Raw genomic sequence first — 10,734 nt, 5'->3', positions numbered from 1 at the left:
CACTCTGGAAATATTTTAGTTATACGGTATATATTACACGTCACTCTGGAAATATTTTAGTTATACGGTACATATTACACTTCACTCTGGAAATATTTTAGTTATACAGTACATATTACACGTCACTCTGGAAATATTTTAGTTATACAGTACATGCAACGTTAAAATCATCTCTCTCTCTGTTTAAGTTGTACCGTTGTTGTACTAAATGTTTTTGTGCCTTTCATCTCGTCCACTTTCAGATTAGCAGTGAAGTGACTGGAACGGATGGCATAAAATAAAAGGCTAATTTTGTACATTTCACGTTCTTGCTACATGTTGAAAAAAATGTATTACTTGGCTAGAACAGTGAATTTTTCTACAGAATCTTCCAATAATTGTGTGATAGAGAAACTGGGGTTCATAAGAAGAGGCCGTTTGGTTGGACTGTTAAATGTTCAAACAACCTTTTGAGGGCTTAGCAACAGATTCAAAAAATCAAATTTTTTTGTATGTTCGTGTTGGTTGCATTTTGCATTTCTCTTCTATAGTTCAAACTCAAATTAGGTTACTCTTAACCATTAAGTTTGAAACCAGAGAATATAAAATGTTATTTTTCAACGTGTAGAAACTAAACTAGCTGTAAAGAAACACACGTTTCCATGCTTTCATTTCAGTCGTACATTTATATATATTACTGTAAGTAGAACCATGAAAGTAGCATTATAAATTGACTACAGTATTTTAAAAGAGATATGAACTCCAAAAAAAAAAGACTGATTCAATTTTTTATTAACAGAAAGCTATAGAATTAGTGCTATACAGCTGTGGCAGCTAAACTGTCGACATGAAATATTAGCACCTGAGTAATAAATAGTCTAGGTCAGAAACATAACTGTATCTTCACCGTTACAGACTTATTGTGTCTGTTGCTAGACTTGCGTGCTAAAGTCGAACGTAAAGAAGAGCTTAAGTGTGCTCACAATTGCAGACTTACATCTGAAAGTGATATGCTAGAATTTGCTTGATGCTTTTACAGATCCAGTAGATTTTATAAGCTAATTATAAGTTAGCGTAGGCGGCTAGAATGGATTTTGGCTTAGAAATTCTGTTGTTTATTGCAGTGCTCTTTCAGCATGTAATCTTATTTATATACTGTCTAATACGGACAATATGTATGTCGTCCACTTGCAAAAATGTCCTGTATATAACGTACGACTTTTAGCCAGTATTCTACTTTGGCTGTTTTGCAGAAATAATGTATTTCCAAATAAAAAAACAAACAAAAAAACATGTCATTGATAGATTACTTTTAAATTTCAAATAAACTGTCATATTCGTGTATTATGCAGATTTTTTTTTTTTTGTTATCGTGAATTATCCTTTATCACAAATCGTATCAAAATCAATTTTACCATTTGGTGGAAATTTCTAGATGTAGTGATTGATCAGATGTAAGACGAGTTCAGCTTATTTTAACAGTTATATGTGATAAGTTTCGAAACCTAGTAAAATATGTATATGTAACAAAAACAACTGAGACTTACTGAAAGAAAACACACACTCGGATCAAACCTTTTTTTTCAGTGTTTCGTGAAACTATATTTTTTTCCAGTTAATATGTAAAAAAACAAAAAAGTATTGGGACAGTATCACTTTAGCTAGTAATGGGATTGTCCTTAAGATATTTCAATGTGGTGCATTTATGGGCCTGCCCTTACAGTATTTACAAGTGGTGCACTGATGGGTCTGCCCTTACAGTATTTATATGTGGTGCACTGATGGGCCTGCCCTTACAGTATTTACATGTGGTGCACTGGTGGGCCTGCCCTTACAGTATTTACATGTGGTGCACTGGTGGGCCTGCCCTTACAGTATTTACATGTGGTGAATTACATGGTACAGATTGGGGAGTTAAAAGGCTAAGATTGAAGAAACTGATTGCTTTTAAACAGGAGTTTTTGGATTCGCGGTATAGAACATTTTGGCACTGTGGTAATGTGCTAAAGAAATTGAAGACCACAGATGGAGTTCTGTGGAAGGAAGCATACTTCCAATATATTGCCTCAGTACACCATAGCTCTGAGGTGATTCCAATTGGACAGCAGTGGGAGGCTTTGGAACAGAAGTGACACTCTGAAATCTCACTATATTATTTGGAGCTTCTTTGCAAATGATAATAGTCTTTTCCACCAAATGTGTACATATAGTTGGTGTCAATTAATGATAACAGAGTGGAGTGGAGTTTATGATTAGTGAAAAAAATATCATTCCACGGCCACGCTAAAAAAATCGAACTTCAATAACAAAACATGCCCCCCTCTCAACCAATGCTCTAGACATACTGAGGGCTAATCACCCTTAATAAGAACGATGTTCTATGTCCAAGCTGCCCCTAGAACTACGTAATTATACTCAATCTTATGAAAATGATTGCACACTAAAGTGTCTTTTGGAAGACCAGTATTTTAACCACTTCCTTTGTACGTTTCCATGACCACCTTTGTATCAGAGAAAATGTCCAAACCATCTTTGGAGTTGCACTGGGAGAGGCATGTTACTGAATTACACTGAGGGGATTCCAAGTTTCAGACATTTTTCTCATAAAAATAACATCTTTTCACTTTTGAAATATAACCAAAGTATCATCAACATATTTGTGGTAGAATAAGGACTTAAAAGAAGCTAGACATTTCTCTAACCATCTCATTTTTTAGTGTATGGAAAACATAAAACCTTAGCCATAATATATGTTAAATTTTAACACAGGCATATCCCACCGTTCTGTTCATACAGTTTAACAATGAATATAAAATGCGATTCTTAAAAATAACCTTAGATGTATCATGAATAAGATTTTCTCTATCATAAACTGCTCAAACATTTCTAATTTTCTGATAGTAAGTTAGTGAACAAACATTCAACTTCTGGAGTGAAAAACGCTGTTTTCGTGTGTTTACCATATGATTAATGGTGTTAAAACTTTAATGTTGGACTAACCATGTCTCCAGAAGCTTTCAAATGAAAGAAATAGCATTACTAAAAGTGAGAGAGGACTGGAACTATACACATGTTACATCATTGTAGGGAACTTGTCTAGAAGGCCTTGCTTGAAGTACTGGTTACCAATATACATGTTACATCATTGTAGGGAACTTGTCTAGAAGGCCTTGCTTGAAGTACTGGTTACCAATATATATGTACATCAATTGTAGGGAACTTGTCTAGAAGGCCTTGCTTGAAGTACTGGTTACCAATAACAATTTACATCATTGTAGGGAACTTGTCTAGAAGGCCTTGCTTGAAGTACTGGTCACCAATAACAATTTTCAAAAATCATTGCATGATATTCTTTGTTTACAATTTTAGTTGTTTTGTTTTAGTTTCCATCGCAAAGTTGCTAAGCTCGTGAAAAGCCGCGTAAATGGCTACTTTTTTCACTATATATTCTTGTACACTTGTAGCTACGTTATAAAGTTCGTTGTCACATAAGAAGTTGTTCAGCTTGTCTGTAAATACTGTACAATAATTCAACTTGTTCAGTTTTAGTCATTCAGTGTTCTTCCATAATCTAATAACACGATGAAGGCCTATATAATCCTTGTTGATGAATTGGAATCCAAAATGGTCATCTACAGTTCAGTTACCTTTTTTCAACAACAAGAAAAAAAATGTCTAAATTTAAATATAGAAAATAAAAGTTATCGGTGTTTCTGTGCTTAATCAGCGGTCATTTTTTCTCCCAAATAGCTTGTAACTCTCGAAACAAACTGGCGTGGCTTGTTTTACAGAATGCTTGACTATAATACAATCATTCGTCTTTACAAAAATAAACAATTGTGAGCAGTTTCTGACCACGCTCCTGGGTGGTACTTCTTTATATTGTTTGACATGCGTACATCTCTTGCTGAAAATAGCAGAAGTTACTGGAAGAAATCCTCTGAGAAAGCTCTCTGGAAGAAAATGAAGAAGGTACCTACGCCTCCCGGTGACTCGGTGGTAAGTCTGAGGGCTTATAACGCTAAAAATCGGATTTCAATATTTGCGATGGGCACAGCACCGATATCCCATTGTGTAGCTTTGTGCTTAATAACAAACAAAATAAGAGAAATAATAGACAATAACAAATATTGAAAATGAGTCGACTTGTTAACACCAGTGCAGCAAACGACTTTGGATAATACAACATCATAGTACACTTCTGTAAACCTGTATATTTCAAGAAATTATTTTAAAATCATTGTTCAAATTGTACTTATTTTTTATGGCAAAGCTACTAAGTTTGCTCACCGCCTTCCCTAACTTTAAATTTCTGAACAGAGGGAAGGCATCTAGGTAGCAGCATCCTACCACCCACAATCCACGCTAAGGGAGTGACTGTCACGTATAACTCAAAGACAGCGTAAAATGCAGAATTAATTTGTGGTACCACACGAATTCCAACCCAACTCGACAGCTCCGAAATCCAGAGCTCTACTACAATACCAGCAAAATATGTTGGATATGAATGTTTCTCGAGAATGAAGGAAATCCTTAAAGTAATGGCGGACGATCGTAAAACATAGAGATATATTGTAAATCTTCCGCTGATCACTTTAATAGAGTACCCTGTAAAACCAGCACAAACGTGAACACATAAACTCCATTCACCCTAACATTAAATTCACCATTGAACACAAAAACAAAAACAGTTGTTTTTTTCTTAACTTCGACATTATCAGATCCAACATAACATAGTTCAAAACCAAAAAAAAATCACTCACACAGGCCTCTACATCCCCTGGAATTCCTCCCATAAATCCAAACAAAAATTTAATATTCTAAAAAAAAAACCTGTAGACACAGGACTTTGTTCAACTGACTACATAGATGAAAAAAAAATCAACTTTATAAAGCATTCCTTCATCCAGACCTCCAAATTTCAAATAACCATTGTCGAAAACTTTTCACACAACCACCAGAACAAAAACTCCAAACCTGACACTAATACACCAAACAACAACACAATATTACACCGCAGTTTACCATTTATCCCTGACTTTGATTTAAAAATAATCAACACTAACCATCAAACATAAAATTCCTATTGACGTCAAATTCACCGAAAAAAAACTCTGTTTTAAACTAAAATCATTACTAAATAAAAATGATATAGAATCACACAATACCAACATCATTTATAAAATAACCTACAACAACTGTCCAGAACTGTACATTGAAGAAACCGGAAGAAAATTGGAAACCAGATTCATCAAACATAATAAAAAACCCTCCCATGTTTATCACCATTGCAGCTAAAAAAAACAAACAACATTGTAATTTTAAACAAAGAACCAAACATCAATAAACGCAGAATAAAGAAAGCTATCTTAAATGAACTAAACACCCCCACCCTACACGAACACCCCTTGGTACCAAGATACCTCTACTAGGCTATAAAGCAATCTCCAATTATGTGACCTCTTTATTCCATAATATATATATATATATATTCATGTTTCTGTGGAAACTACTTGTACTTGATGATGACGATGACGTATCTTGTCGAAACGTCGTACATTTATAATAAAGTTTTTTCGTTACCCAGTCAAGCCGTCTCCAAACTTTTACACACTACATGTTTCGACAGAACATTGGTCTATCTTTATACATCCCCAGAAGTAGACTCTCTACTTCTAGCAACCATGAAGCGATTATTATTTAGTGTAGTTAAAATTCCACGAACTTACCTAGGAGGTCAAGTGTACATTTATCTGATAACTTGTCCACTCCGTCCCATCTCTGTCCAGATAAAAACAAGCTTGAATTTTCTAGTTTTCCAACATTTGATAACAATAATTATAATTTCAATGATGACCAAACCGTTTTTTAGGGTGCGATCCACACAATCGCGAAGAATTAGTTTCCGTAGATTGTCAAGTCTGTCAAACAATACACTAATTTAGAAAAAAAAAAATATCTCTCCCACATAAGGACCTATGAACACGGTTAGCCAGGTTCTTAATGTAACCAAAGAAATAATTGCTCTAATGGTAAAAACTGGTACATATATATATATTAACGCGTGAATGTGGGAATACTTACATGAAACAGACAAGAAGAAACTTAAAATACATTGAATAAATATAAGAGATGTGTTAAAAATAATCAAATAAATATCTCACCTTTAAGTTAACATACTAATGAAGCTAAACACATGATTCAACGGAGAAAACTGTTATTTTGGCACAATATAATGAATTATATTAATGCCTAGAGTCCACTGAATAATTCAAATATATTAAAGACAACTTCAAAGTATTAAATAGGGACAAAGAATTAGAGGAAAAGGTTTCTAGTAGATGGCGTGACGTTCTTTCAATTATATCTGTAAGTATATTTCATCACGTCGTTCTTAAGTAAGCTACATATTTAAATAGGTGTTACCTCTTATAGGTTACTAATGATAACGAAGTATGACGTTGAAGCATGCAGGACTGTGTCTTATCTCATATTTTCTTATATTTATACATTAACTTATTGAGTAAATATTTTACTATATTTTGAGACCGGGGATAGTCTCATTTTTAAATTCATTGTGCACTAATAAACATTGGTTTCTTTTAACAAGTGTGGAATGTAGATGAAACTCTTCACAGCAATAAATGAGAAAGATGAAAATACCATCTCAATTTGAACAAAACAACACAATCAAATTAAGTACTTATATATATAGAGAGAGTACTCTTTTAATACACGTGTAGTATATATGGTGCCATGTTGGTCCGTAGAAGGATCTCTCGGACCTTTGCAAGTGTCTTCTTAGTCTTTACCAGCTATTCTTGGAGCCGATGCACCTCTCCCTCCAACTGTGATGGAGCCTTATTTTATTTAAACAGATTATCCTTCCCAGGACTATAACGTACCCAGGTTTCTACCCATCTGGCTGCCTGTTCCTAGCAGTAGTGCTTTAAGACCAGACTTTGATATAATTTGTGTTGCGTCACTATTTTTGTCGGTGGATGTGAAAAACAGTTCTAATCTTTCCTGTGACAGGTCCTTGTCTATAAGCAGCTCCAGTTGGTGTTCCACTGTTGAGGTGGAGGCACAATTATTGAGAACACTATTCACCACCACAGTCATGGCGGTTGTGGGCTGGACTCTTAATGATATCCTGCTTGTATGTGATATGGAGATATTTCCCCAGTGTTTCAAGGATCTGAGCTCCTGGTAAGTTCTTTGTGAGTGAAAGATGTGATATTTGACTTGTTGGTAGAAGCATAGAAGGTGTTGCTGGGGTTTCTCCACAATGCAGCCTTGAAGTAGGCACTTGCAGACCAATCCATGGTCCTTGGATGTTGCTCATATCTCAGACTGCACTTCAGGTATTGGTCACGAATGTTAGACAGTGAGGAGGTATCATCACAAGAACGGATTTAATAGACATCTTAGCTTAGTTTGAGTCATTTTCAGCAGTCTTATAACAGGAGATGGTCTTGGATTCTTAGTTAGCGACTTCAAGATGGGGGTCTCAGGTAAGAACTCTCATGTTCAACATGTTATCCAGAAGCATGTTTTCATCCAGGAACTTTACTGAGATGAAAGCTAAGCCAATTCTGGGGTTATAGGCAAGGAAGTATAATTGAGTAATTTCAATCCGTGAAGTTGCCAAATACGTAGGTCTCAGCATATTCACTCTCCATTGTTGATTCTGACACCACTGGCAACATAAAATGAATAAACAATAACTGGATAATTGAAAAGAAAAATAATATAGCCAAAAGGATTAAAAATTTATATTAATTAGGAAGAGTTGGGATTGAAAATGTAGAGTCAAATGAACTCTGATTGGTCATAAAACTCAGTCAAAAGTGTAAGTTGAGGTTTTAATGGCTCGATTAAACAAAACATTACCTAAAACTCCTTTTGAAGCAAAGTGTTAAAACTATTGTCGTGGTTAAGTGACATTTCTACAGGCTTATGTGTACTCACGCATATATATATCCCCTCTCCTTTGGATGCTCCAGTCCATTCGGGCTTCATCAGGTGTCATGTTTACTACGATATAGTTATGCTGTCCGAGGCCGTCGATGCCATGACAATGGTCCACAAACATCTGGGAACCCAGCCAACTTTCTCTCACTACTATCTGACTGTAAATAAAACAAAATTCAGATCTAGTAGAGAAGAAATGGGGAGCAAAATTGTACACTAGTAACCAATACTAGCTTGGCAACCACATGAATGCTAACCTCGATTCTCTGGTTGAGGTTATTTATTAACACTAACATCTTATTTCCTTTTTTGAGTCATTTCAAATACAAGTCGTTAAAGAAAAGCACAAAGCAATGCCACATGGGTGTTACTTCTTGTTTTTATCACACAGACTGCGTTCCTATGCATTATAACTGTGTGCCCTGAGCTGAAAAGTCAAGAAAATATTCAGAAAACTGCATTTTCAGAAATATTTCAATATGCACGATTGATAAATATTTTCTCGCCCTCCAGTGGCACAGCAGTATGTCTGCGGACTTACAATGCTATAAACTGGGTTTCGATACCCGTGTTGGGCAGAGCACAAATAGCCAATTGTGTAGCTTTGTGCTTAATTCCAAACAAACAAAATATTTACTCACAATCAACACATTATTCTTCAACCTAGCTGGCCATGCTTTACCCTGATGAATGGCAAGGAGTACCCACCTCAATTCAGGGTCTCCCAACTGCTCTTACTGAAGCTTTCGGGGTGTAAATTGTGGCATGCTGTCACTAGTGGGATCCACCATCAGTAGGCTTGCAGTCATAAAAATGGCTTTCACCGCCACATTGTATCCTGTATAAGGAAATTCAAAGAATGGACAGGCTTTGACCATGTGGTAACAGTCCACCTACATTTTCATACTAAATTCCTGGACAATGCTGTCTGAATATGTGATACTCGTGCAACATAGTGGTCCAACAAATTATCACCCCTTTCAAATTCTAAAGGTTCAGCAGCCATTTTAGTGATGCATGGTATTCTCAATGGCTGAACCTTTTGTCATACAAGTAATGACAACATTACATCATGTGTACTACATCTACGATCATTTTTTTCTTCATTGTACAGTACCTGCATTCAAGAGTCTTTAGTGTATGACTTTCATACAATAGTACACGTTTCACTCTATCCTACAATTGCTAGGTACTGCCCCAATTACGTTATTCTAGGTGTCAGTATTCAACAAGAACTCACAGTCCTGTCATGGATACGTCAATATGGGAGCTTCTACTAAAACATGCATTAGAGACATGGATGATTGCTTACATTCCTCAGTCTACCCAAAACGTATATTGGCTTTAGTTAGAACAGATAATGGTGCAGCAATCTTGGAGAAATTGTCCACACAGCATTATTAATATGAAACAAAACCTTATACTTATTGCTGTGTTGTGGTTTGAAGCCAATCTCTAACAACTACGATCTTCAAAGGGTCTGTCAAAACACTATACCCCCCACAATGTAATTGAGAAATCTACTTTTGTGCACAAGAGCTTGCATTTTCTAGGTTTCAACTTCAAACCGGCTATTCATATCCACTACAGTATCATGGATAGTTTCAAAACATCGTCCACATAGAACAGGCATCAGTCCCATTGTAGACCCTAAAATGTAACTTCATTAACTTCTAAAAAAGTGACAGAAGCCTTATACAGGCTGATTGGTGTCACTCAGCACTCATACAGGTCATCTTGAATGCTAAACACAGTTATGGTTGTGTTCTTGTCACCCAGCTCCATTTACCAGTGTTCACAAGCCAGAACCACTGGACATATCTTTCTGTGGTAATGGGAAGGCGTCAAATTTTTTTACATCATTCACCCATCAGAAATCAACACAGACCCTTCACATGTCTTTCTTTTTGACAATCATTAATGGAGATGGCCATGCACTCTCTGAAGGTTATATGACCCCATCCTTTAACACTCAGCACTGAATATACACCAAGTCTTCAGAGAAGTCTACACAGCAATTGTTTGATTTTGATAAACATTCCCAGTACATATATCGTGGTGAGTGATTTATATATATAATTCAATCACCCAACAAGTCCCAAAAATACATCAGCATTTTTAACCAACAGGACATTAAGCACTGGACACTATGTTGAATCCAGGTTGCTTGCATAATACTGAACTAGTGACCTCGGATGTGTTAAGAGCTGAGTAGTTGTTATTCTTAATAAGTTTTCCTCGGATAGTTTGTTCAGCACATACGAATATTGACGGCCTGTTTGTTTGTTTGTTTTGAATTTCGCGCAAAGCTACACGAGGGCTATCTGCGCTAGCCGTCCCTAATTTAGCAGTGTAAGACTAGAGGGAAGGCAGCTAGTCATCACCACCCACCGCCAACTCTTGGGCTACTCTTTTTACCAACGAATAGTGGGATTGACCATCACATTATAACACTCCCACGGCTGAAAGGGCGAGCATGTTTGGTGGGATGGGGATGCCCAGTGGCTATCTCTTCCTCCTAACCATAATTGACCAAGCCAAAGCTGCCAGCTATCCGGACAATAAACAATTCCTCTCTTTTTTGCATGTTTTCCGTTCAAGCTCCTTATCTTCAAAACATTTCTTTCAAACAGTCGACGGAGGAAGTTCCGTTTGTTGTTGTTGTTTTTTTTTGTGAAATTCCCTCACAGAAATAAATATCTTTATTCTTAATAAGTTTCCTTAGATAGTTTGTTCAGCACATACGAATACTGACGGACTGTTTGTTTGTTTGTTTGTTTG

At 36.1% G+C, this 10,734-nt stretch overlaps 1 protein-coding gene across 1 annotated transcript in view; it reads left to right on the top strand.

Moving 5' to 3' along the window:
- Positions 1 to 1,250, top strand: part of LOC111089011 — a gene marked incomplete at its 5' end in the record, with an annotated part of 3,013 nt that extends 1,763 nt beyond the window's left edge. The window contains one exon of the mRNA XM_022400594.1: positions 1 to 1,250.
- Positions 1,251 to 10,734: the final 9,484 nt, after the last annotated feature.

Source organism: Limulus polyphemus, unplaced genomic scaffold (genome assembly GCF_000517525.1).
Source record: "Limulus polyphemus unplaced genomic scaffold, Limulus_polyphemus-2.1.2 Scaffold5002, whole genome shotgun sequence".
Lineage (NCBI taxonomy): Eukaryota > Metazoa > Arthropoda > Merostomata > Xiphosura > Limulidae > Limulus > Limulus polyphemus.
The sequence above is the reverse complement of the archived record's forward strand: the minus strand, read 5'-3'. Positions and strand labels throughout refer to the sequence as shown.